The 23,725-nt window shown below is 43.1% G+C and overlaps 1 protein-coding gene across 5 annotated transcripts in view; it reads right to left on the reverse strand.

Moving 5' to 3' along the window:
* Positions 1 to 22,221, reverse strand: part of LOC115361118 (transcription factor SOX-6-like) — a 121,300-nt gene extending 99,079 nt beyond the window's left edge. For 2 of the 5 annotated variants that reach the window (XM_030054420.1, XM_030054415.1), the window contains exons 1-2: positions 21,892 to 22,221; positions 3,174 to 3,243 (exon numbers count right to left, since the gene is read on the reverse strand). The gene's annotated coding sequence lies outside the window, so the exon portion shown is untranslated. Of the gene's footprint in view, positions 1 to 3,173; positions 3,244 to 20,331; positions 20,419 to 21,891 lie in introns of those variants that run through there. The other 3 variants (XM_030054416.1, XM_030054417.1, XM_030054418.1) reach the window with 3 other exon arrangements.
* Between the last annotated feature and the right edge of the window lie 1,504 nt (positions 22,222 to 23,725).

The following is a 23,725-nucleotide window of genomic DNA, read 5'->3' on the forward strand; positions in this document are numbered from 1 at the left end:
GAAGGGCCTCGCACCGTGGATTTGTGAATAAGTGGGGAGGAACCACCACTGCTGCCCTGGCCCTGCCTTAAAGCCCAGGCCTCTGCAGCAACACAAGCCTCCTCAAAGCAAAACCAGATGGCTCATAGACGGGATGTTGACGAGGCATGAGTGTGCAGAACACAAACATGCATGCAAACACAAACAAATAAATTGATACTGACACAAACTAGCAAAAAAAGATAAATACATAATACACAAAGCTAATATGCACATGTGACCGAACTGTCTTGATGCGCCGCCATAGGAAATTACTGACATTTAGCTCCCTTTTCCCAACTCTAAATGGGTAGAAATGAGTTCCTCACCACAAACTTGCGAGGCATTCAGTCTGTTTGAAACCTGTGTGGATATTTCAAATGAGATCATTTAGACTCCGAGCACCAAAGGGCATGATAGGAGACTGTCAACAGGAGGTTAAGCCCTGAAAACCTTAAAACCCAGGAAACAACACTAAATTCTGTTAGACACTGTCTATTAGCCAGGCTGATTCGTCTAATGCTGTAATGCAGTCAAGCCCACATACAAAGATGGAGTAGAAAGGCATGGAGCAGAGCAGGGCATTGTTTGGGTTTTGAGGGAAGCCAAATGGGTAATCTCAGTGGGTTCATTAGCTCATTAGCTCATTAGTTTACCACAAATCAGACCAATGGATGCTGGCTGCCTGCTCATTTTTCTAACTCTTTGCAAATGACTGTCATTATGGCAACCAAGCTTAACAACAAAAGTTCTCTAAACAGGCCTATATCCTGATGCGGAAAATGGCCGAGCACTTTAGAAATGCTTCCTTACCCTCCCTGTAGTTGAGTGCTGATTGTCCTGACCTGACAAACGGAGCAGCAGGATCTCACATGAAAAAGGCCATACCTAGCCAGATTAATGCTAGGCCATGCTAGAGGAGCACAGTGTGCAAATCTAGTGCTAATGGGGCTGTGATCTTATTTTGCTTAAACAGCACTAATCAGATTTGCCCTGGATCTAGTTCAAATGTAACACACTCTGAGGGTAAACACGCTGAAACCGCCGCAAACTTTTTACAGGAAATTTTATGTGAATTGTCAGATGATGACAGATCATCGAGAAACCCTAGTCACAGACACACCCAGCTCTTGAAATCACAGCCATAAGATATCTGTGCACCGCAGAGAGTCAAGGCTTTGATTTATCAAATTATCAAAACCACGGCATCCTATTGAAGAGCAAAGTCCTTCACAAAACAAATAAGGAAGATGCCACAAATTGTCAGTGTCACGACAGCATCGGTAGCCTGTAAAGACTGTAATTTTGTTATGAGGGTCCACTTGTCATCTCACCGCCATGTAATTTGATTTTAAAGGCAACTGCATGTCAAAAGACATAATAATGTGATTTCAAGTTTCCTGCTGAACTGATAAAGTTAAGTGAGTTTGATGTAATTAAAACCGGGCCTAACCAGTTTTTCCTAATCATGACACAATCCTTTGCTTCAAATGCAGTGGGACCGAGTAGAGAAAATCCTCGACACACCTACATTAATGACTCTTTGATTTGTTCTGTCAGTGTTTTCATTATTTCTCAGCAGCTCAGCCGTAAAACCTCATCCATCAAAGCATCGGTCTGAAAAAAAATCTTCACTACCACTAGAAATAAAACAAAGTGAGTCCAGTTAGTTGTACATTGTGATACAGGAAGATTGACACGGCCCATGAATCAAGCCTTTGAAACTGAACTCCTGGACCCACCGGCAGGGTCCAGATTATCACCCGCACCAAAACACTGGACCTTGTCTGTCCACTTTGAGAATGAGTCGCCAGTGAGAATCAAGCAGGCCACTTGTTGACCTACCAGTGACACGGCTCAAGGGCCACTAGAGAGGGCCTTAATAAGTGTTCTTAAACAGGGGGATTAGCCAGATGGTCAGATCACTCTTTTCTCTAACCTCTCCCATCTGCGCATTTCATATGTCTCCCTGCTCTGCTGAAAGCATCGAGATCGGCCACTCCAGCCCCACCAGCTTAATTTGGGCTAGTGTTACCTACAGCACTATTTGACTCCAGATATGATCTTTATTGCTCACAGAGAGAAAGTCCATTAAAAGGCATACTGTAGGTCCCAGCGCTGAAAGGTTCCTGGAGTGTTGCCTGCGCGAGTCTTTAAAAGACCCCTTTCTTCAACCAAGTGAAAGCAGCTATTGAGGGTGCGCGGGGCAGAATGCTAACCGGACTGGAGGTCTGTATTGCTGTGAAAGAAACAAATCAAAAGCGTTCTGTATGTGCTGATGGAGGGGAGAGGTAGTGGACATGGACAGAGGCAGCTACAGTTTTGTTAACCTGGACCGTGACAACACACAGACACTGGACGTTGTGTGCTGGTCCGCTAACATGTCCGCTGGTGCAGAACGTGGCACGTTCCTGCATTAGTAAAAGGTGCTACAAACCCCAAGTGTTTTTTTACCATAAAGGAAGCAATTATGTAGTAGATTTCTCCTCCCTGAGAGCTCAATATCTACCATTTAGGGAATGCAATCATCCAAAGAGCCTGACAATGGCACAAGTACATACATTTTCAGTATGACTGGCCCAGTGGGAATTAAACCCCTATCCCTTGAAGTGCTGGTCCCATGTTCTTCATAACAAACTTGAATTGGAGTAGACCACTCATGGAACTGTTTGCTGTGGTCATTTGGCTGATACACAATAAAATGCCTCTTGCGGTTAGTGACAACGCATATCACCCGGTCTATCGTCAAGTGTGTCACACTAGCTGAGGAGCTGATATATTGTGCTGTGGCTGCTTGCTAAAAGCAGTCATCACTGTTAATCGTTACCACCAGTTGGTCCAACAATCTTCACGGCTACAGATTGCGCACAAGACTCTCCATGCCACACACTCCACTGCTCATTTGGTTGTTGCTGCAATACCTCTCAGCTCAAAGAGTCGGCAACTTGTTGCAAATCGTTTTAATCGCCCGGTACATTGGCCACAGTTCTTTGCAATGGCAACAATATGCATAAAAATGGCCACCGCTCCAGCTATCCTGCTATGTTGACTTGAATGGGAAAGTCCGTTCTACTCCAATTCAAGGTCTGTGGTTTTTCCTATTGAGCTAAAGCCAAGGCGACGACAGAATACCTCAATCAATGAGAGAAACTCACAGAAATAAGAGACTTCAACTCCGACACCCTCTTCTCACTTGTGGCCAAGTTTAGAATTCATGAACGTGACCTGAAAAGACAGCAGAAGGTGGAAAAAATCATTACTATTGCTCTGAATTAAGACAACAAAGCATTGCTTTTGCACAATAACATTTGGTGTGGATTAAGTAAGGCCATGTGATGTTACCTCTGGTCCCATTTTTTTTTCACTCTATACCTATATGGAAATCTAATATATGAACATAGATCCCCTTATACCAGAGAAATTGTTTCATATATATTTTACATATAAAGTCATATAAGAACCAATCATATATACTTCCTCTGGGTATGGTGATATATGTGTAGCCCATATATATTTGAACTTATACAGTATAAATGAGCATATATGAAAACAACATATTATAGTGTTGCATGTGGGCACCTATGCCTGCTCAACATACATATATGACAATGGCTGGGGAGGGTGCATGCATTTGCAATATATGTTAAACAAATATATCCATACATGAAAATGTGCCAAAGCCAGTTATATTTCATGAATGGATGTTTATTACAGACATATATTATACTCCCTGTGCGGAAATTCCCTACTTCTGTGTAGATAACATGTATTGGTTTACATGTCTTTTACAGATCAAGTAACCTATAAATCCTCATAATCTTCAGTTATAGAGAGCGGGGTCAACGATCACAATGACCAAAAATCTTCAAATCTGGTCAAGAAATTAATGTCTGGAAAAAAGTATGGGAAATGTTTAGGAGCACTGGGAATATGTTGCAGAGCTACTTGAGGTCCTTCTTACAGTGGATGTTATCGATAGAACAGAGTGCCTGTGTCAAAGCCAGGCAGGGCCAACAGAGATTAAGTGCAGTTCTCACACAGCACTTCCACTGCACAAACTTAGTCAGCCACGCAAACCCCATCAACCAACAAACAGTGGGATTCTTGAATGCAGCTTTGAAGTTGATAAATGGGTTCCAATCCATCTTAACGTAGTTAGTGACAGCATCAGCAACGCGGGACATTTTCTTTGCAAAGACGGACGGCCGCATGGTCACATCAGATGAACTCGGCTATAACAGACCACTCTGCTGTCATTAAGTCTGAGAGCTAACCCAAGGTCAGCCTCATTAGATATCTAGAGTACACACACACACACACACACACATAAACACAGCGGTTCACTATACCTGGGGTCAAAGAAACGGTTATAGAATAGAAACAGTTAACATCAAAGAGGACATAGTGTTTGTGCTGCCGACTTGAGAGCTTTGAAGGTAACAAGCTTGGGATGGGACCGCCCTGAATAGGCCCCAAATTAAGAGAGGATGGGAGGCGGTCTTAACCGAGAGTGGGAGTTCACTAATTAAAGACAGATAGAAATGAATTGGATAAAGAAATCGTTAGGGAACAGAGTTTGTGTTCACACAAGACAGACACACGCATGCACACACACTCACGGACAAACACGAAAGCGCACCACCACTGCATTTCTGTAATGTGAGGCATCTCAGCGGCGCCTTTGACACGGCCTCTAAATTGTACAAAGAGCGCAAGACAAACATGCCTTTGATTCTGCAATTTGAGGCTAATTGAGAACAATGAAGAAAAAAGCAAACACTGGGCACGTATGATCTTTTATTCATGTCTTTAATCAACCAAATGATTCTCTCTTGGAAACTGAGGCATTTTTCTCTCAGGGCACAATTAAGGGCAATTCTAGCGAGAACAACTCAAAGGACTGTATACAGAGAAGTTCTTTAAATAATAATAATAATAATAATAATAATAATAATAATAATTATAATATGATAATAATAATAATAATAATAATAATAATAATAAAGCGTTGGCAAAAAAACACATCTAAGGGATATCCCTGTAAAGAATTCTGCGTTTTTCTTTTTTTTTTTTTCTTTTTTTTTTTGTTATTTTTTTGTAGAACATGCGTTTCTGCCCAACACAGACTTAGATTCACAGCCTCCTTTTCAATCGACCGACCGCAAGTTGGAATCCCCTGAGCTGCGTTCACACTCCCTGGCTCTGGCTGACCCGTCTGAACATGTTCCAGATATCTGCAGAACCCGTTATTCTGTCTGTTTCCTCTCTTCTTTTTTCCTCTTTTCCTTCCATTCCTTCACTCCACACGCCCTGCCACTCATGTGCAGATGGCAGTTCTGACACCTGGAGGATACTGGGTAATCAGATAGACAGCTGGCTGCCCAGCAGAGGAGAGCTGCCGCAACACACTCATACGCTCACAAACACACACACACACATTCTGCACTCAACAGCAGTCCCTGAGTGCATGCATACACTTGCACTCACATTGACATGCACCCTTTCCGCACAAAACAACAGTCCATATGTGCATGCATGCATAGACATACAAATATGCATATGCAAGCACATGCAAAGACATACACACACACACTCACATACTCATACACATACATATACATGCACATATACACACGCATTTGTGGAGCATGCTTCCATGTTGCAAATATGTGCACTTCATCTCAAGGGGCAAACACAAGCAAGTATGGGACATTGTCTTGCTGAGAGCGTGTGTGTGTGTGTGTGTGTGACATTTTAACTGAGGTCTAAAAATTTTCCGGAGGGGAGGGAGGGTTGTACAGAGCCAAGGAGAGACAAAGACAGGCCCTCTTCTGGAAGTAGGAGCACCACATCATTGAGTTACTGGTCACTGGACTTCATCCAGTCACTGTCAGCCACAACTGGCTGGACCACTGGACCAGTGACAGCACACACATACAAGAGAGAGCACACACACACACATACACACACACACATATACTCCAACTGTAGTGTGCCACAACACACACACACAGACACATGTGCATACTCTAAGATTGCAAAGTACAAGCCAAAATGCTCAATATCTTCCTCTTTAGCTGTCTTTTTCTCTGTCTCTTTCTCACACACACGCACACACACACACACACAAGCATGCAAACACAAACATAAACAATGAAATCCGCAAGCGTTAGTGTGCAGAATCCCTCTGTTATTTCTGTCATTCGCTCTTACACACACAAATACACATATTCAGATTAAATTGTGACAGGGACACACACCCATTCAGAAATGCCCTTATACAGGAAGAATGTTGTCATATATGCTACATCTATAGTCACATAGGAAACAAACATACACACGCCCCTCTGGAGATGGTGATATATGTGTTGCCCATATAGGTCAAACATAAATGTGCATATGTGAAAACAATGGAGACGCATGTATGTGTCTATATAAAAATATGCCAAATTTGAATGCTGCATCTATATGGGCACTTAACATGGACATATATTCCATATAACATGTGCATATATTTGGCTTGCTGTCTCTGTTTTTCACACTTCCTTGTTCACGTTCATGCTGATGCCCCGTCCTGTCCACCTCTGAGGGGGAGCTGACATTGGAGAGCAGGCTATAAAGCCATCCTTGCCTCCTCCTGACAACTGTAGGAAATAGCAGCTACCTTTTTGGCCCACTGTCCAACAGCTGTAAAATGGCACATGTTACAACTAACGTCGAGCCAGCGGCAAAAAGCACCTGTCTGGAAAGGAAACTTAAGAGTAGCCGAACGAAAGGGAAGCTACTCGCTTTTGGCAAATGAAGCCGTGAAAACATAACAGCCCAGAAAAGAGAGAGATAAGAGATATGACACACCACAGGGCGATGCATTATATCGAGCTCATGGCCTGCACCTGCACGATGAATGCGCGCATTCACACACCAAAATATGCACAGTCCCAAATGTTGTCTCGTCGCAGCTGTCAGTGCCACTTGTGCAGCCATGGACACAGTGGAGGAAGAACAATGGAACTCTATGAGACAGAGGCGCTCTCAATGAGCTGAGCGCCACATGAGGCTCCGCGCTGCCGTTGCCATGTCCGCGCCATAGGAAACCGAGTATGGTTTCACCTAATCATATGGACAATTAAACCAGAATGGGGTTCAGCTGACCCATAAATGATATAGCACATGTTGACTTTGAGACACTGTAGGTGGCACTGCTGCAGGCCTCTGGTTGCCGGTGATGTCTCTGCTAGTATTTTACTGTATTTCGCGCTTGGAGGTTGCAAGCAGCAGGGGTTGAAACGAGCACTTCATCTGTTATATATTTAGATAATTACTAAATGAGTATTTCCTTGTGTGACACACTTGGCAGTTGCAAGTGATAATCTTCAAACCTGGAACTTCACAAATTTGAGGCTGGAGTTTTTTTTTTCTTTTTTTTTTTTTTTCAAAGCAAAAGCCTGCACCCAGGATCAGCAAGTTGCCAGATATGAGTGTGGGTGTGCAAGCCGCTGCTCACAACACCTTTAATGAGCAGAACTAAGGAAGGGGATGTTTGCATGAGTGAAAAGCTTTTCTGCTCCCTTCACAAAAGACCTGGGTGAACACTACACAGGCTTAAGTGACAACGTGCATTCTCTCCTGAGTTGCTGTTAACATGAAATATTGCCCGAGTGACGGGGGGTGGGAGGTGAATGGAGTTGTGGGAGCAAGCACCGGCACATACGTTTAAACCTTGCCCCTCCGCTCGCCACCCTTAGGAGGAGATTACATTATGCTGCTCGTCATTGTCCTGCGTCTTCAAGACAAAGCCTGTTCCACTGTGCAAACACCGCACCTCAGCAGAGGTTGTAAAAACAAGAGGTGAATGTCAAAGGCAGATGTGAATAGGATCTCTCCCGGCTTTTGTCAGACCGGCGAGGTATGCACAAACACATCGCTGCGTGACAGAGAAGAAAGGAGGGCCTTGTGAGGGAAGGAGCCAGGAAAAGTTGGAGCGTCTTTGCATGAAAAGACCAATACCGTGAGAAGTCGCCCACCTGACTCCTGGGCCTGAAGAAAACCCCCCTCCAAAAGTGTTTGGATGAGAAAACCCCCCCAAAACACACAACAAGCGTTTCACTGAAGACAAAACACAAGGCCTGGAACTATGACCTGGAGGAAAATGTTTTTTTATGCATGCAGAAACTCAATACACAGGCTGCAGAACATCTCTGGATATGGATCATGCAACAGGTACCCTAATAATGATAGTAAAGTGCATAATTTACATTGAGGCTGATTAAAATACCATAAACATGCACATTCACGACATATTCAAACTGTGAAACATCAGTCAGAATCCAAATCACTTTAACTGCCAAGTATAATAAAAGAAAGACATTACATTTTTCTTGGTGACACTGGTAGGGAAAGGTATGCACAGCAAGGTTTATAAGACACACTGTCACACATACAACACCTCATGTTCATCCAAAGAGCAATACTAATATTTTTAGATGGAAAATGAGATCAGATCTGCGAGGACCAGCCCCTGAGCTTCCATTGTCCCAGCCTGAAGTCAACCTCGCCGTGGCCCAAACAAGACTTTAACTGTCAGGGGCAATTAATGGGGGCGACCTCAGCTCCCTCTAATTTACAAGGCCAGCACCAGCTTGTAATTAATTGCTGCGTGCATAAATGTAAATGAGTCCATTGGGGGAGCAGAGGGAAAAAAAACACTGTCAGGCCAATACTCCAGCAGGGAGCAATCTGCAAGAGAGGGAAATGATTTAGAAGACAGAGCACAAATCTGCCACTTCGCAAAACATGGAGAAAACAAATGTGAGGGGAGGCTTGCTGAAATGGGGGAGGTGGTCCTCGGGAACAGCTGTAAAAATGTAGGGAAGGGATAAAAACAAATTCGTATCCCAAATGTCTATAATTTGAATTCACAACAGAAATCAAACGCATTGCCACGGTTTATTTTGCCGGCTTGACTCATCACCTCCACGCTTGCCCCAACCCCTTCACACACACCTCCAGCCACTCTAGTTTGTTACACTGTGGTAGGGCGACTTTTTTTTTTTTTACAGAGCATAAAATTGCATATTACAGTTTTTAGTAACCTTAAACATAACGCGAAAGTGCTATTTAGGATCAAGACTGTTTCCTCTCCTGACCCGTTTTTTCCACCTTTTCTTAGAAGTAAATTTGCGCTGCCCCCGAATTTAGCTGAAATGGAGTTATATAGACATTTCTTAGGTTTGTCCGCCTAAAGAGGTTCGCAGGGGTGGGGCAGAGAGGTGAGACAGATAAGTACTGATCTGTGAGGTGTCCATTTAGCTGCCTTTTTTTTATGATCCTAATTTTGTGCACCATCTGCACTTGGAGATGTTCATTAATCAGGCGCTTTTAAGCTTTAAGTATCCATATGTGCTCAAGACTGGGCTCATAATGTGTACTCGAACAGCAGTCCACTATAGCTTCTACTGTGCAGTGCGCGCATTAGAAGTGTGTCACTCAGCAACAGGGGCGGATCTAGACAAATATTCATGGGGTGGCAAGAGGGTGGCATGGAGACTTTAAGGGGTGGCAGAAATATATATGCTGATTTAATACCAAACGATCACATATATCAGTATTTGCTTGGAAAACCCCCAAATGAGGATATTTTAACTCAGAAACATTCTATTATTGTGGTACATGAGTAAAGCATTGAATAGAAAACCAAAAGGTGGCATTAGAAATATTCATTTATTTATTTATTTATTTATTTATCAACCCCTTAAATAGTGGGAGTGTCATCTTTTGCTGCATTTACTTGCACTCGGACATTTGAGTCTCGTAACAGCGAGTTTCCGAACAGCCACAATTAAAAAATAAATAAATAAATTGTCTGAAATTGGGGTGGCAACTCAGGTGGCAAGGCATTTTTCTAGGGGGGCAGCTGCCACCCCCTGCCACCCCCTAGAACCGCCTATGCTCAGCAATAGTTTGTTAGTTGGTAGTTGATAGTAAATTTATTAACAGGTAATTGGGTATGAACTAGTATAAAGCTGCAGGCAAAAAAAGTCCCTTTAGGTATTATTCCTTCTGAATTGAAGTAGAACTGTCTTCAATGTTTCTTCCACTTTTTTGAGCTGGACATTATTTTTTTCTCCTCAAGGTGATAATTCACCATGAAAGCCTCTATTATGACTATTATTATCTTGCACCTTATCCCCTACCACCCAAAGTCATGGAGTTGCACAATGACAAAAAGCATGTAAAATCAAAGGGAACCAGGCGGAGGGAACATGTAATCATTTATGGCAGCTACAATAGCAGCTCTCATTCATAAATCTCCCCCACAAAAGGCCGGCGCTTAACTCCCTTTGTATGCGCCATGAACAAACAGGCACAGAAACCATTGTCCATTGAAACCTGCACAAATGTGAGGAAAACACACGTGAAATTCACAATGTATGGGTCAAAGTAGTGACACTTATGGACGCACACACACACACATGCGCATGCACGCACACACAGGGCCCCGCAGCAGCCACAATAGCGTCTTTATGACATAAGCTCCTTTTCACTACAGTGCTTTACAAAAGCAAATGAGATTTTTCCTATAGCAGGCCTCCAGCAATAACAATTGACATCACAGGCCGGCCTACGTATATTTCCCATTTTGAAAAGGGAGACACAGTGTAAGCTTCCTGAGAATGAGACGAAACAGCTTGCTGAGGCAGCGATTTTCCCCTCCTGCAACGGCAAGGCCCTCTTACGGGGAACCATCGATTTGAGAGACTGTGGCAAGGGGCCACTTTATTTGGTTAAACCGGCTGTGAGCCAAGACAAATTGACCACCTTTAACAATACAGATGTGTGGGCGACCTCGCTGGGTTAGCCTCCGAAAGCAGTCCAACCCGGGCCAAATGCTAACGCAAAGTTTGCTCCTAAAACACTTTGGTAACATGAGGTTAGCATTACCCAGTGCAAAAAGCACAACAGGTGGGTCCCATGAAGAGCCTGTAATTCTCTTCAGATGGGGCAACACGCGCATACACACACCCACACACACAGACACACACACACACATACTGCTGCTACCATTACCATTACCTCTGTGTGTGTGTGTGTGTGCCTGTTTGTATGTGTGTGTGTGTCTGCTTGCGTATCCTCATGTGTGAAACCTCCCGGCACAAATGTCAGTGAGCCACGACGCTGCCATCCGTCACACCATCTAAAGTGTGTTGGATTACGTGGCGGAAACATGAGGTCTAGCCCCGTCAGCTGGATACCCGAGCCAGTGCCACTCCTCGGTACACCCCGTCATCCTGAAACACGACGCGCTCCACACTTCTGCTAATCCAACATCGTGTACAGTACATAGCATACCGTATACATATAGGCGTGGGCTCCTGGCCCAGGATGTATGCCGTGTCAAGAGCATGTCATCTAAAGGTTTTACCTACATGTTCCCATGCTCTACACGCCTGGGAACCTCATGACACAACAAGGAATGGTCCTGATCTATGGAGCTTGCAAAGACAGGCTGATTTCAGAGCTGTCCATCAAGTGGTGCGTTACTATTCTGAGCAACACAGCCGATACCCAGCCTCTCTCATTCTCTCTCTCTCTCTATCTCTCACTCTCTCTCTCTCTGTCTATTTTCACTGTCTGTCGTTCTGCGTCTCTCCCTTGACCGCGACCCCGAACGCTCACCACCATCTCATAATGACAACAGCTTGATTAAAGACTTCTTTACAGCCTGGAAACCATGGCAACGCCCTGCGTCGACAGCTGGCCGGCGACCAATTGGATTTGGGCTTTGGCGTGGTGGGTGGGACCACGTTCCCCTGGCCCTCACTTCTTCACCGCAGGGCCGTTTCAGAAGGCCTCATGCCCCGAGTCCTGTGGCCACACCCCATTACTCCAAACCACTACCAATGGTGCAGTGAAGCATGGCCTGCTGGGTTTTTGGAGGAGGCACCCATCTCTGCAGAGGGGATAGACCAGGGACGCACCAAAATATAACAGCAAGGTAAACATTAACACATGCCTTTCTGTGTACACAATGTACAGAGAACGTCAGAGCCTCAGAGAACGTCAGCGCCACTTTTAAAGCGGTTTCTTCAACCTCTGGACTGTTCGCTCCTTCAGTTAGCTTCACTTGTCCAGGTGAGAACGATGCCAGAACAACTCAGGTGGGACTACAAAGTTTCCCTTTTCCATCCAAAAAATTCCAGGCCAAAGTTCCCGGGTCTTGCTCCTGGAATAGGGGTTTCCAGGGGTGAAGTGAGAACCCTACGCTCTTGTGTGTTTGCTTTTCCATCACATACAACAACAGCAAACTTCATGTAAACGAGCAGGTTTGTAGTCATTCTGTGTGCAACTGACAACAGCAAAACAGTAAACATGGAAGATGTCTAAGCCGTCATTATGTTCATGATATGATGTTGGTTTTAGAGAGGAGACACCTGGAGGTTGAAAATGAGACAGAGGACACGAGAAAAAAAGAAAATGCTTGCAGGAGGAAACTGCTTTGACACAAGTAATGGTGATCAGCTGACACGTGGTGGGCAGGCACAAACAATGAAATGTTCCCCTTTCAATTACTAATCTCCTGAAAACAATCATCTGTGTTTGCGGTTGATGGCTCCTCTTTTTAAAAACTGCAGATGTGATACTTTTGTGCATCATACATTAAATTAACCGGCGATGTTCAGCGCTAAGTCTCTGCCTTACTAAGTCTCAGCTGCAGGGACCAGAGTTAGGAACTCAAAAAGAGGGACTGGTTACTACAGGCCTATGGGTTCCAGGTTCCAGAAAGAGTTCCTGTGTTCCAGTTACAGGTCCTGCAGTGGAAAAGGAGTGTAAGTGCACTGAGATGCCTGAACCGTGAGTCTGAGGAGTGAGAACATAATCCAAACCAACGACGTCAAACAACTCAAATTCATTCTCAATTCTCAGTGGGAGAAGGTAAAACACAGCAAACAACAGCAGCAACAAAGAACACCTTGCTTGGCTTGAGTGACAGGAACTGGAGTCACTATCAACATTTCTATCCTCAGAGGATGACAGGTTACCAGAACTGGCCAATAAAAGAGTTACTTTTGTTTGCTTATAACTGAGCAGTATGAAAGTATACAAGCCAAACACCAAAATGCAACAAAGCAATTTCTTCCAATTATGGTTTGGACAAAACAAACTGAACTGTAGGTGTAACCACACCCTCAGCTTGTTTCTAACTGTGTGTGTGTGTGGCGTTTCCCACTCTCAGCAGGTGTACTCAGGTTCATGAGAAATGGCACGGGAGGTGTCTACATCACCAAAAACACATTTAGCACATTTTGCCTTTTCTCTATTTTAAGGTCTACGTGCACTGCCACTTAAAAAGAAAAACTTAGAAAACTCATTCTACTGCAGTGGGTTGGGGATAAATTGTACTGATAATCTGTTTCAGCAGCAGAGTCAGCAGCAAATGGTTAGCTCACCGACTTCTTGTGTAAGGCACAACACCCTGACACTGGTTGTTGCAAGGTGACCAGAGGACTTCAGTCAAATAATAAGCTGCCAATAATTCCTCCTGCTTGTTTTAACCTGCAGGGAGTGGCTGGTGGGAGGGGAGAGCTGTTTAAAGAGTGTCAGGTTAGTTGTCAGTCACACAAAACATAACTATATTTATGTTCAAACACTTTGATGAGGTTGTCCTAATGTCGCAGCAGCTGTTTTCTCCCATAAACAAAGTCTCACCCCCGTTTGGTACCTAAGTTGTATAAAACATTTTTTTAAAGGGTTTGTGAACATGACAGCACCTAGGCAAAGTCTGATCAATGCTGAGCATCTTCTTGACCTTAAACTCCGAGTCAATACAGGAAAAAAAGCAATCAAAAGAGCTATTTACAAAACTAAAATGCTGCTGAATGAGACACTTCAGGTTCTGATGTTTTAAATAATATTCAGATGACGGCAATCCCAAAACATGTTGATTGGAAAAGCTCAACATCAAATACCACATGCTGTATTAAAAAGAAAAAGTCTTTCTGCACCAAGGCTGTTGAACAGCACTGAACAGTTGTGACGGTGAATGGCACTTGTCCTTCATAAATAACTATACAGTTTCCCTGAACTCCCCTGAATGCAGCTCCCAGACAAGGACCATGTCACCCTCAGCAGCCCTGAAAAATTCGGTGACACAAATGCATGCAGCCCGGGGGAGACAATACCTCACGGACACGCTGAAAACAACGCCTTCTTGCCTTTTGTTGTGTGTGTTTGGTGTCGAACCTTTTGACTGGCTGCAAAGCACACCATTAAATAAGGGTTCTCAGCTTGGGGGGAATAAAAAAAAAAAGAAAAAAAAGAAAAAAAAAAAGAAACGCCTGTGTTGTGTTATTTGATAGGGAGGCTTATTTATGCCATTCCCATTTCATTTTTCTGTGTCCCACTGGACACGGAAAAATGAGGATGGCTACTGCAAGTTTAAACATCACTATGATATGTTTTCCATTTCACTCCGAGGTGTTCATATTTTCCATGCGAGGAGGCTGTCTGAGCGTTGTTGCTTTCTGTTATCGGTCATTCCCTCACATTCATACGTTTTCCACACTCAGGTTGAATATCTTTATCGAAAGATATTGCACATAATTGAATTTCTATCTACTCTGTTTTGGGCACATAATGGGTCGTCATCGCACTCCATTTGTTTTTTAGAGAGGCAACATTTGTCTTTAATCTTGGATGTGTTTAATGTAACACAAAATGGAGCAAGGGAGTCTGAAAGAAAAAGTCTGTGAGAGACAGAAGGAAAGGAGGAGGAGGCGGAAACAGGGAGGAAGGACAGGAGAAAAGCCACAGGACATCTAAACTCGCTCACATGTTATTGCCCTCCTCTGTAAAATCAGCAGCAGCGGCGAAATTGCCAAAGCATCTGCTACTGTTGCAGCTGCTGCCGTGCAATCCAAGGCCTTTACTACTGACTGACAGTTAAGCACCCACTGGAGCACAAGTGTCAGTCACCTGGCCACCCTAGTCTTGTTAGCAATACCAAGAGTCTGATTGGCTGAACCAAAGAAACCGAACACAGCACTTTACCCCTGCAATTTCTGTCCAGGAATTAGGAGAGAAGCGGCACCAAGGGACATTTTTTCCACGGCTCTTTTTTTTAACATGTACTTTTGGCTGTGCCTCGCGAAGCTTCGACATCCGTCAAGTGCAATGGTAAAGAACCAGGCTGAATTATGTCTTTTTACAATGATTCCGTCTCCTAAAAGTTCACTAATAAAGTTACGATGATGGGATTTCCATGACCGAGCAGCAATGAATAATAACTTGTGAGGCTAATCTATTTTGCACGCAACGCTGGATGTATCTGAAGAGTTCATTTTCAAAATGCTCTGTGTCCATTTTGGGGGTGAAGAATAATTACCTGAATTTCATCCTTCAATATTGCTGAAATACAGAGGTCCCAGTCCAATTTGGGCAACTAAGGATTTAAGGCACCTTCTATCTTTATTTAAAAAAATAAATAAATAAATAAATAAATAATAAAAAGTAACTTAACTGGTTTAACTATGATCTATGATTTTGTAACAGTAGGGTCACATAGTTCAAGGGGTTTTGGAAAGAACTAAATCATCTGTTGCTTGCTTGGAGGTGGGTCTAGAAAATGTTTGGCCTTTTCTTTTCATAACAGGTTTTTTTCGGAGCGGCGGCCCGTATACTTTCCCTTCCTTCCACTTCAAAAAGCACAGCTCCAACAACGGTGTACAGACAGGAAGATGCACACGGGGTTAGGTGTCCTAAAGCCATTTTAACACTCATCTTCCACATTCGCTAAACAGTATGACTAGAACAAAAATACTGTCTTGGCACCCTGATGTTTTTGGGACAGCTCAGGATAGGTTCTCTCTGCAAAGCAAGACTGATGTGAAAATGCTTGTTGAGTGCTTCAAATACTGGAAGGCTCTCAGGTGGCCGTGAATGAGACACTCAAGTAAAATGAAGCACAGACACTTTGCTGCTAATCATTTCGTTTTCCTTTCAGAGCATTGATTCAAATTGACTGTTCCTTCCTTTCATTTCTATATTGCTGGCATGAGAGAGAAACCTGGACCACCTTAGCATTAAAGAAAATATTCCAGCCTCAGATGCTCTTATGCTGTTACTATATATATCATCGGTTTATGATGTTTAGTTCATTCCAGGAGCTACTTTATGATCAGGTGTTGCGATTTACTTTTAATTTACTTTCCAGTGCAGCCACTTTCCCTAAACCTGCTTCTACTACATTTCCCAGAATGACTCTGCAAACTCCCCTCAGGGAAGGGGCGGCGGGGGTGTGGGGGGGTTGCACTGTGCTGCATATATGTAGGAGCAGGGAGAGTGATAGTGGTGGTGAGTTTTTCCAGTCAAGAAAAAGTGTCTGGAGAGAGACCAATGCTGTGGTGAGATGTTAAATTACAAAAAAAAAAAAAAAAAAAAAAAAGAAGTCAAAGAGGTTGTATTTCACACACTACTGATGACAAATCCACAACGAATACTAACGTTTAGCACTGATGTTTTAGATATCTGAAAATTTGAGGTGAGGTCACAGTCTGCATTTCGCCAGTTATCCACTAGCAAAAAAAAAAAAAAAAAAAAAAAAAAATCAAGGTTCATCACCCATAACAAGTGCTTCAGAATTTTTCAGGATATCCTTACTCCCTGATGCTTTTTTGAATGCCACCCCCTCTTTTGCTTTTTTCTTTTTCTTTTCTTTTTTTTTTTGTGTTTTGTGACTGTGTTAACGCTGCAGCAGCCATTTGTCAAATCATCTTGTGTAAACCGTACATGTAGAAATCTTACTCAATCCCTCTCAGGTACATAACAGCCATTGTTAATGTTAATGTCAGCAAAAGATAGCGTGACACTCCCCAACGCATCGCGAAGCAAGCGCTGGGGAGAGAGTGAGTCTGTGAGTGTGCACGTGTGTGTGTGTGTGAGAGAGAGAGAGAGAAAGAGAGAGAGAGAGAGAGAGCTGAGGAAAAGCACACACTTAAGCTGTGTTAGATGGCAAACAATCTGAGCTGACGAGGATACACTGACGTCGAACAAACATGCTGGACAGATATATAAGGAGCACATGGTGTTGCATGAAGAAGTTGTGCAGGGTAGGTGGGTGGTAGTGGTGGTGGGGGGGAGGGAGGGGGCACTGTCGTTAGGACTGGTGTGTCAGGTAAGCTCCCAATCTGAGCTTTGTAATTGGATGGTGGGGAGCAGGTGCTGGAAAAGCAGCCGCCAAAAAGAAAGGTTACCTCGATCATTGAAGGAGTGGAGGGAGAATGAACAGGCCTTGCTATTCTCCGCTCTGGCAAAATGAGGAAGCTGCTTCCAAGGTTATGTGACGGTGGAGAGAAGGAGGAATCACGCACACCCAGTAGGACTCACACACACACACACACACACACATGCATACGCACATGCAGGCAGGTAGGCCACCCAGCAAACACACACACACGCACAGAAAAAGCAAAACAAGCACACTCAAATAACAGAAAACGCATGCATGTACATATTAAGCAGATATGCACATGCACACACGCACACACACACACAAAGACAAATGCATCCTTATTAGACACACAAATACACTTTAAATCCACCCATTCAAAATGCACACATGCACAAACATTCAACTGATTCATTTATATCTGCATGCAATCATCTCAAAAATGCAAAACATACATGAAGCAGTGGTGTTTGTCTGTAAGAAAAACACACACACACAAACACACACCTCGCTTGTACCGTGGTTGAGAAACTCGCAGGCATCTGCCAGCATGCTTCAAGTGCTCATTCTCCCGGGCCTCAACCTTTCTTTTTCGGCAGCAAGACTGCAATTTGGGTGTGCCGTTGGGCCAGAGATAAGTATAGGCTGGCTAATATACACTCAGGACCCAGGGAGAAATACTTAGGCCTAAATGTTTAATTTGTGTTTGTACAACACATGTCCAATTTAGGGGCTGGTGTCTTTTTCAAAGAGCCTGACAACAAATAATTAGGAATCTCTGGATCAGCCACAGGCTTAAAATGGCGGGGCGATGGTTTTTCGGTGAAGGTGAATGACATCTTCAAAAAAGCAACATGTGGAAATGCTTAGCTGCGCAACACTGTGGTCAGATGTAGTGCAATAATCAGAATAAACAAACAAACAAAAAAAAACAATATTTCAAAACAGGCTATAATTAGTAATTTGCTGAAGCTGAATATGGCTGCCTCTTTCCCTTTCTATGCATCTCATCCTGATATCATGAAGTATGATTGCAGATAAACCCAGCTGATGATATTCTATGACAACGGTTACAGAGCCTTGTCCCTCCCATCCTCCTCCCTTCATTCTCTCTCTTCATCTGAGTGTCTCTTTCTCTCAGCTGTCAAATACCTTCCCCTCTACCTCTGTCCAGCTGCTTTTTACTCTCACTGCCACTGAAAGAGCTCCAGTGCATCGCACTGCAGCAAAAGGCCTCTCAAGGTGCAAGAAAATCTGTTGTATCATAAATTACTGTATTTCATCTCTTATTACATGTGGTTGGCCTTGTGTTGCATTAAAGACATTTTTAGACATGAAATTAAGGTAAAAGAATTAAGCTGTGAAGAGATGTGAAATAAAGAACGACTGTTTTTTTATTCATATTTTAGTATAAAATGTTCTGTAATTTATTTTTCCCTAAAACAAAAAAAAAAAAGCTAAACCTGTGTTTATGGGGAAAAAAAATAAAAGGCTTTCATATAGATGCTCAGGCTGAGGTTATCTTTTCACTTACAAGTAAACTGTAAACACGCACACACACGCAGTGAGAGAGAGGGAGACAGAGAGAGAGAGAGAGAGAGAGAGAGAGAGAGAGAGATTATCATATAATTGCAATAGTCTGAATCAAACTAATCATAAAAAATATTAAAAACTTGAAAAGAAATCATTTTCCAACAAGTGCAACCACCACACGTTTCAGCTGAATAAAGCGGTTAATCGTCAAAATAAAACTGCAAAGAAGAAAGAAAAAGAACGTAACAATTTGATTTTAATTTTCCTTATGTATCATCTATTAAAGGGAGCTGCCGGTCCACGTTTGCGGCACACTTGAGGCATTTCCCGCACGGCTGACTGTGATTTCAGCCCGCAGACGCACTGAGCAGAGGACGTGCAAGTGATCGGCCGCTGTCTTCAGGCTTGTGCGCCTGTTGTCAGCGCGAATCCAGACAGAAGAAAAAAAAAAGCTGCAGGTCTCCCACAGACAGCGCCGAGAGCACAGCTATGCAGGCCGGGACAATGTGCTGAATTGGCAGCCTATATATAAGTCTGCCATTTGGACACTCTAATGCCACTTTACCTTATGAGGGAACTTCAACCCGCAGCACCTGCTCAAAACAAAATGCCATAGGAGATCAACTTCAACGACCCCCCCGTCGGATTGTTTTTCAGACAGACACTCTCACTTACAAGAGGAGGAGGAGGAGGGAGGCTCTATAAATTGTCCTGCCTGAGTCCAAACAATTAAACAACTTGTTGGAAAAGGTGATATACTGCAGAGGCCGGTGCAGACAGCTCAAAACCAGGACATGGAGCTCTATCAGAATTGGCAATAATGACTCGAAATAGCTTGGAGAGGCGTAACTTGATGAGTAAACAAGTGAAAGTGATGCTGGGGAATTGAGCGTTTGCCCTTAACCCCGTAACACATCTCAACAATACGCTGAGAGCGAAATGAAATTGCTTTAGAAATTAAAGTAATGGTCATCATGATGCTGCCACGATCCACATTGATTTCTTTAATGTTTTGTTTGCTTGTTTGTTTGTTTTTGGCCTTTTTGTCAGGTATATGAACTCTTTCTCACTCTGTCCCAAAGCTCCTTATCTGCAGGCGAGCAGCGCCTTATCTGAGGTGTAGTGAGGGTCTAAATTTGGGTAACACCCTGAAGTGACTCTATCAGCCTTTTCCAGATCGTTGCTGTGTGCCTTGTCCTCCTGTCCCCCCTGACATGTGGAGGAATCACCCTCACCGTGACCCCCGCGACCACAACTTTCACACAGGAGACTCAACTATGCGTGGGGAGATGTCCGAGTCCCTCTCCGCTGCCCCCCGGGCTCGGTTTACCCACTCTAACCCGACTTCACATCGATTAAACAAGCGCTGCAGCTCTATCGGGCTTCGTTTACAGATCAAATGACAGATGGAATTGTCAGTTTTGTATCGCCCAGCCTCTAAAGACGCATGATCCAAACTGTCCAGGAAACCGGTGTGTCTCACAACAGCAACAAACAGTTATTAAGTGGAAAGACAATGACGGCTTGATAATCATTCCGGGGGGAGGAAAACTTACAGACTCAATTTCTCACTTCTCTCGCCGTTCTGGGACAACTGTCCTGTTTTCCCCCGATATTGTCTCCAAACGGATCCGTGTTAGGGCTCCGAGTCTATTTTAATTTATGACTCACGCATTCTTCTAGGGTCATTTGCCGTGACCTCCAGGAGGGGGGAGTTAACTCGGGCCCTAAAGACGCCCCCTCCCCGCTCTGTATATTGTATATAGGCCTAAATCCACTGTTTCCACTATATGGAGTTAAAGTACGGCATGGCTGATTCATTGTGAGCTCAGTGTGCGGCTCTGGAGGTGAGGCGGAGGCGGGGACGCGCACGGGGACCCCAGCCTCTCCAACCGGCTGCAATGGCAGGAGCGGAGCGCAAGAAGTTCATGATAATGGACAGAAGGCTACCGCTGTGTGGCCGAAAAGGAAACTGCTCACAGCGTCAGACCCAGAGACCCCCAAACCTCAGGATAAGAAGATTTGGGATAGAGGTTTTGCACCCGATGACTTAAAGAACTCTGATTTGCTGGAACAAAATAAAATCAAATAAATCAGAATGCAACGCCCGGTGTGTTTCCATAAGTTAATTCCATTCTGTTAAATCTGAACATTTCATGTATCAGTTTTAAAAAGCTGTAGCTGTATTGCGCCTGGTGCTTAAGACAATTTTGTCTCGTTTTATTTTTAAAGGGTTTTATATGATACAATCCTAAAAATAATAATTAAAAAAAACAAAAAACTTGCAGGTATAGAACCAGCTTTATGGAATGATTCAGTTAAACTCAAGTGTATCCTCACTCCTATCTACAGCAGTTTATCCACCTTTTTAGGCTGAAATAAACTTTTACAACTTGAATTCGGGGTATGCGTCGTGATGAGTGCACTCGATATCAAATTGTGAAGTTATATGAGAGGTGCGTTTAAGAGAGAAAGGCATAACTCACCACTTTCCCGAACTTGTTTGCTTTGATTATCACAAATTGAAAGTCATATTATCCTTTTTTTTAATTTATCACTCCGCATGACTGGGTCTAAGATGAGCTCCACTGGGTCGTAGTTGCACTGGAACAGTATTTTTGCAAAGTTTTTTTTTTTTTTTTTTTAACAAACATCTTGTTTACTTGGAGGCTGATCTCTCAACATCATGATTTGGTGCGCTTATCACCAGCAACAGAGCATAACAGCCCTGAAGAAAAATCACTACAATAGCCCTTAGGGAGTTATGGCTTGTCTGTGCTACTAAATTGTGACTTTATAATGGCTTCACCTTGTTTTGAAGTTATCACAATATTATGACATTCTTACAATAGCTGTGTCTCTAAACTGAGCATTTCTACAAAGGCTACCAATTCAGAGTGTCTTCATTATAGTTTTGACAGTCTGATCTGACGCCCCACATGCAAGTTTTGGGATCCCGATGCAGCCTGGATCTGGCGACGCTTCTTTTATCGCTGCTTATTGTAAAGAAGAGATAAACGGTGCGCACCGACAGTCAAAACAGCGAGCCCGGAGGACTCACCGTGCGACAGCCGCAGTCCCCGCCGGTGCAGGCACAAGAGTTTGACTTTTCTTACCTGGATCCACTCAGTCGGCACTTCTCTGCGTGTAGCTGGTAAAAACCTGTAGATTGCTCAGGGACGATGGCAAGAGTTTCAGCGCTGAATGGAAACAATACTAAAACAACAGAAGTCAGATCAAGAAGTCTTCAAATCCCGTGCGTAAAGTCACCATCGCTGGAGCGCGTCAGGGACTTTGGTAAACTCCTGTGTTTGCCCTCCGCCGAGGAAAGAAAAAATGACTTGGACGTGTTGCTTCTAGCGTTCTCGGTATTGACAGTGAGCCTGAGCTGCGGACATTCAGCGGGGTTTTGAAAGTATTTTAAGTTATTTCCCGTCCGGCGCTATGTGTTGGTGAAGTGAGAGTGCGGGATAGTGTGGGGTAAAGAGGCAGAGAGAGAATAACCCCTCCTCTCTCTCTCTCTCTCTCTCTCTCTCTCTCTCTCTCTCTCTCTCTCTCTCTCTCTCCCTAATCATTTATCTGTCAATGTCCGCCTGTCTCTCTCACTCTTTAAGAATCCTTTCCAACTTTTCTTTCACCCTCTCTTTCTGTGCGTGCGTGCGTGAGTGCGTCCTGCTCACCTGCCCATGTTGTCTTTACGAAACTGAAATAATAATGATAATAATAATAATAATGATAATAATAATAATTCTATAGCAAGTTTGCTGTTTTCAAGTATCTGACTTTTATTTTATCTGATTTTATATTTTATGTTATAGTCTATGTATATATAGGCTATTTTTTTTATCTCACTCTTTTTTCTTTCTTTCTTTTTTTTTTTTTATTTCACAGTGGCCATATTTTACCTCCACATATTAGCCTTCAAACATTTTCATCTCTCAGACATGGCACCAACATGAATATTTGATAGTGTAGGCTGATGCTAGTTTTGTTCCCACTGATAAAATTGGACTTTGTGGGGCGCTTTTTTTTTTTTTAACGCATTAAACATTATTAAAATTGCCGCTGTTAATTATAGGTATAAAGGCATGCTAATGTCTGATCGGACCTTTATCATGAAATAACACATTGTTGCGGTCTAAATGGGAAGATAAAGTCTGAAAAAATATTCACTTCATAGTATGTACTAAGCCAAAAAATAAATACATAATGAATAAAATCATTTTTCTAAAATAAAATCATTTTCTACTTGCAGTAAGTCTGAAGTAAAGTCTATTTAGATACATTTCGATATACAGCTCTGGCATAGGCTATATTTCATAAATAAATATATTCATTTATTTATTTGGGATTGGCTTACTGTATGCTCCAGCGGTAAGACGCTTTATTTGATGTTTTGACGATCCTGTGTGTGGAAATAGTTGAAGAAATTGTTCCTAAAGTTTGACAGGAACCATCCGGTCGGACCGGTGAGCGCCTCTGAGCTCCCTGTCTATTAGACCTACTCTGACGCCATCTTTTGGACATTTTTCTGCGAGTCATCTAGCGAGGGTCCATCACATAGCCTTCGAGAGAGACGAATGTTCCTACTAAAACAATTAAAATAATAATAATATTATCATATTACAATACTAATAATACTATTATATGTGTCTGGGGAGAGATAAAAAAAATAAAATAATGGAAGTGCTCATAAGTTCCAAATGGCCTTCCATTTGCATCTGAAATTTCATTATAGTTATTCCTACAATAGCAGGTTTATACTAAACTATGAATCTTCTATTGGATGAATCCATCTATTAAAAATGTCTGGACCTGAAAAGTCTGATCAAAGACATGGGGCAAGACTAAACAGGCATAATTTAGGTCTGTTTTTTTGTCCTCAGTCTATCGGGCAAATGTTTCTTCTTGAGAGATGGTCGGTTTTCCTCTAAATAGCCTAAAAGAAGA

The sequence above is a fragment of the Myripristis murdjan genome, chromosome 6 (assembly GCF_902150065.1).
Source record: "Myripristis murdjan chromosome 6, fMyrMur1.1, whole genome shotgun sequence".
Taxonomy (NCBI): domain Eukaryota; kingdom Metazoa; phylum Chordata; class Actinopteri; order Holocentriformes; family Holocentridae; genus Myripristis; species Myripristis murdjan.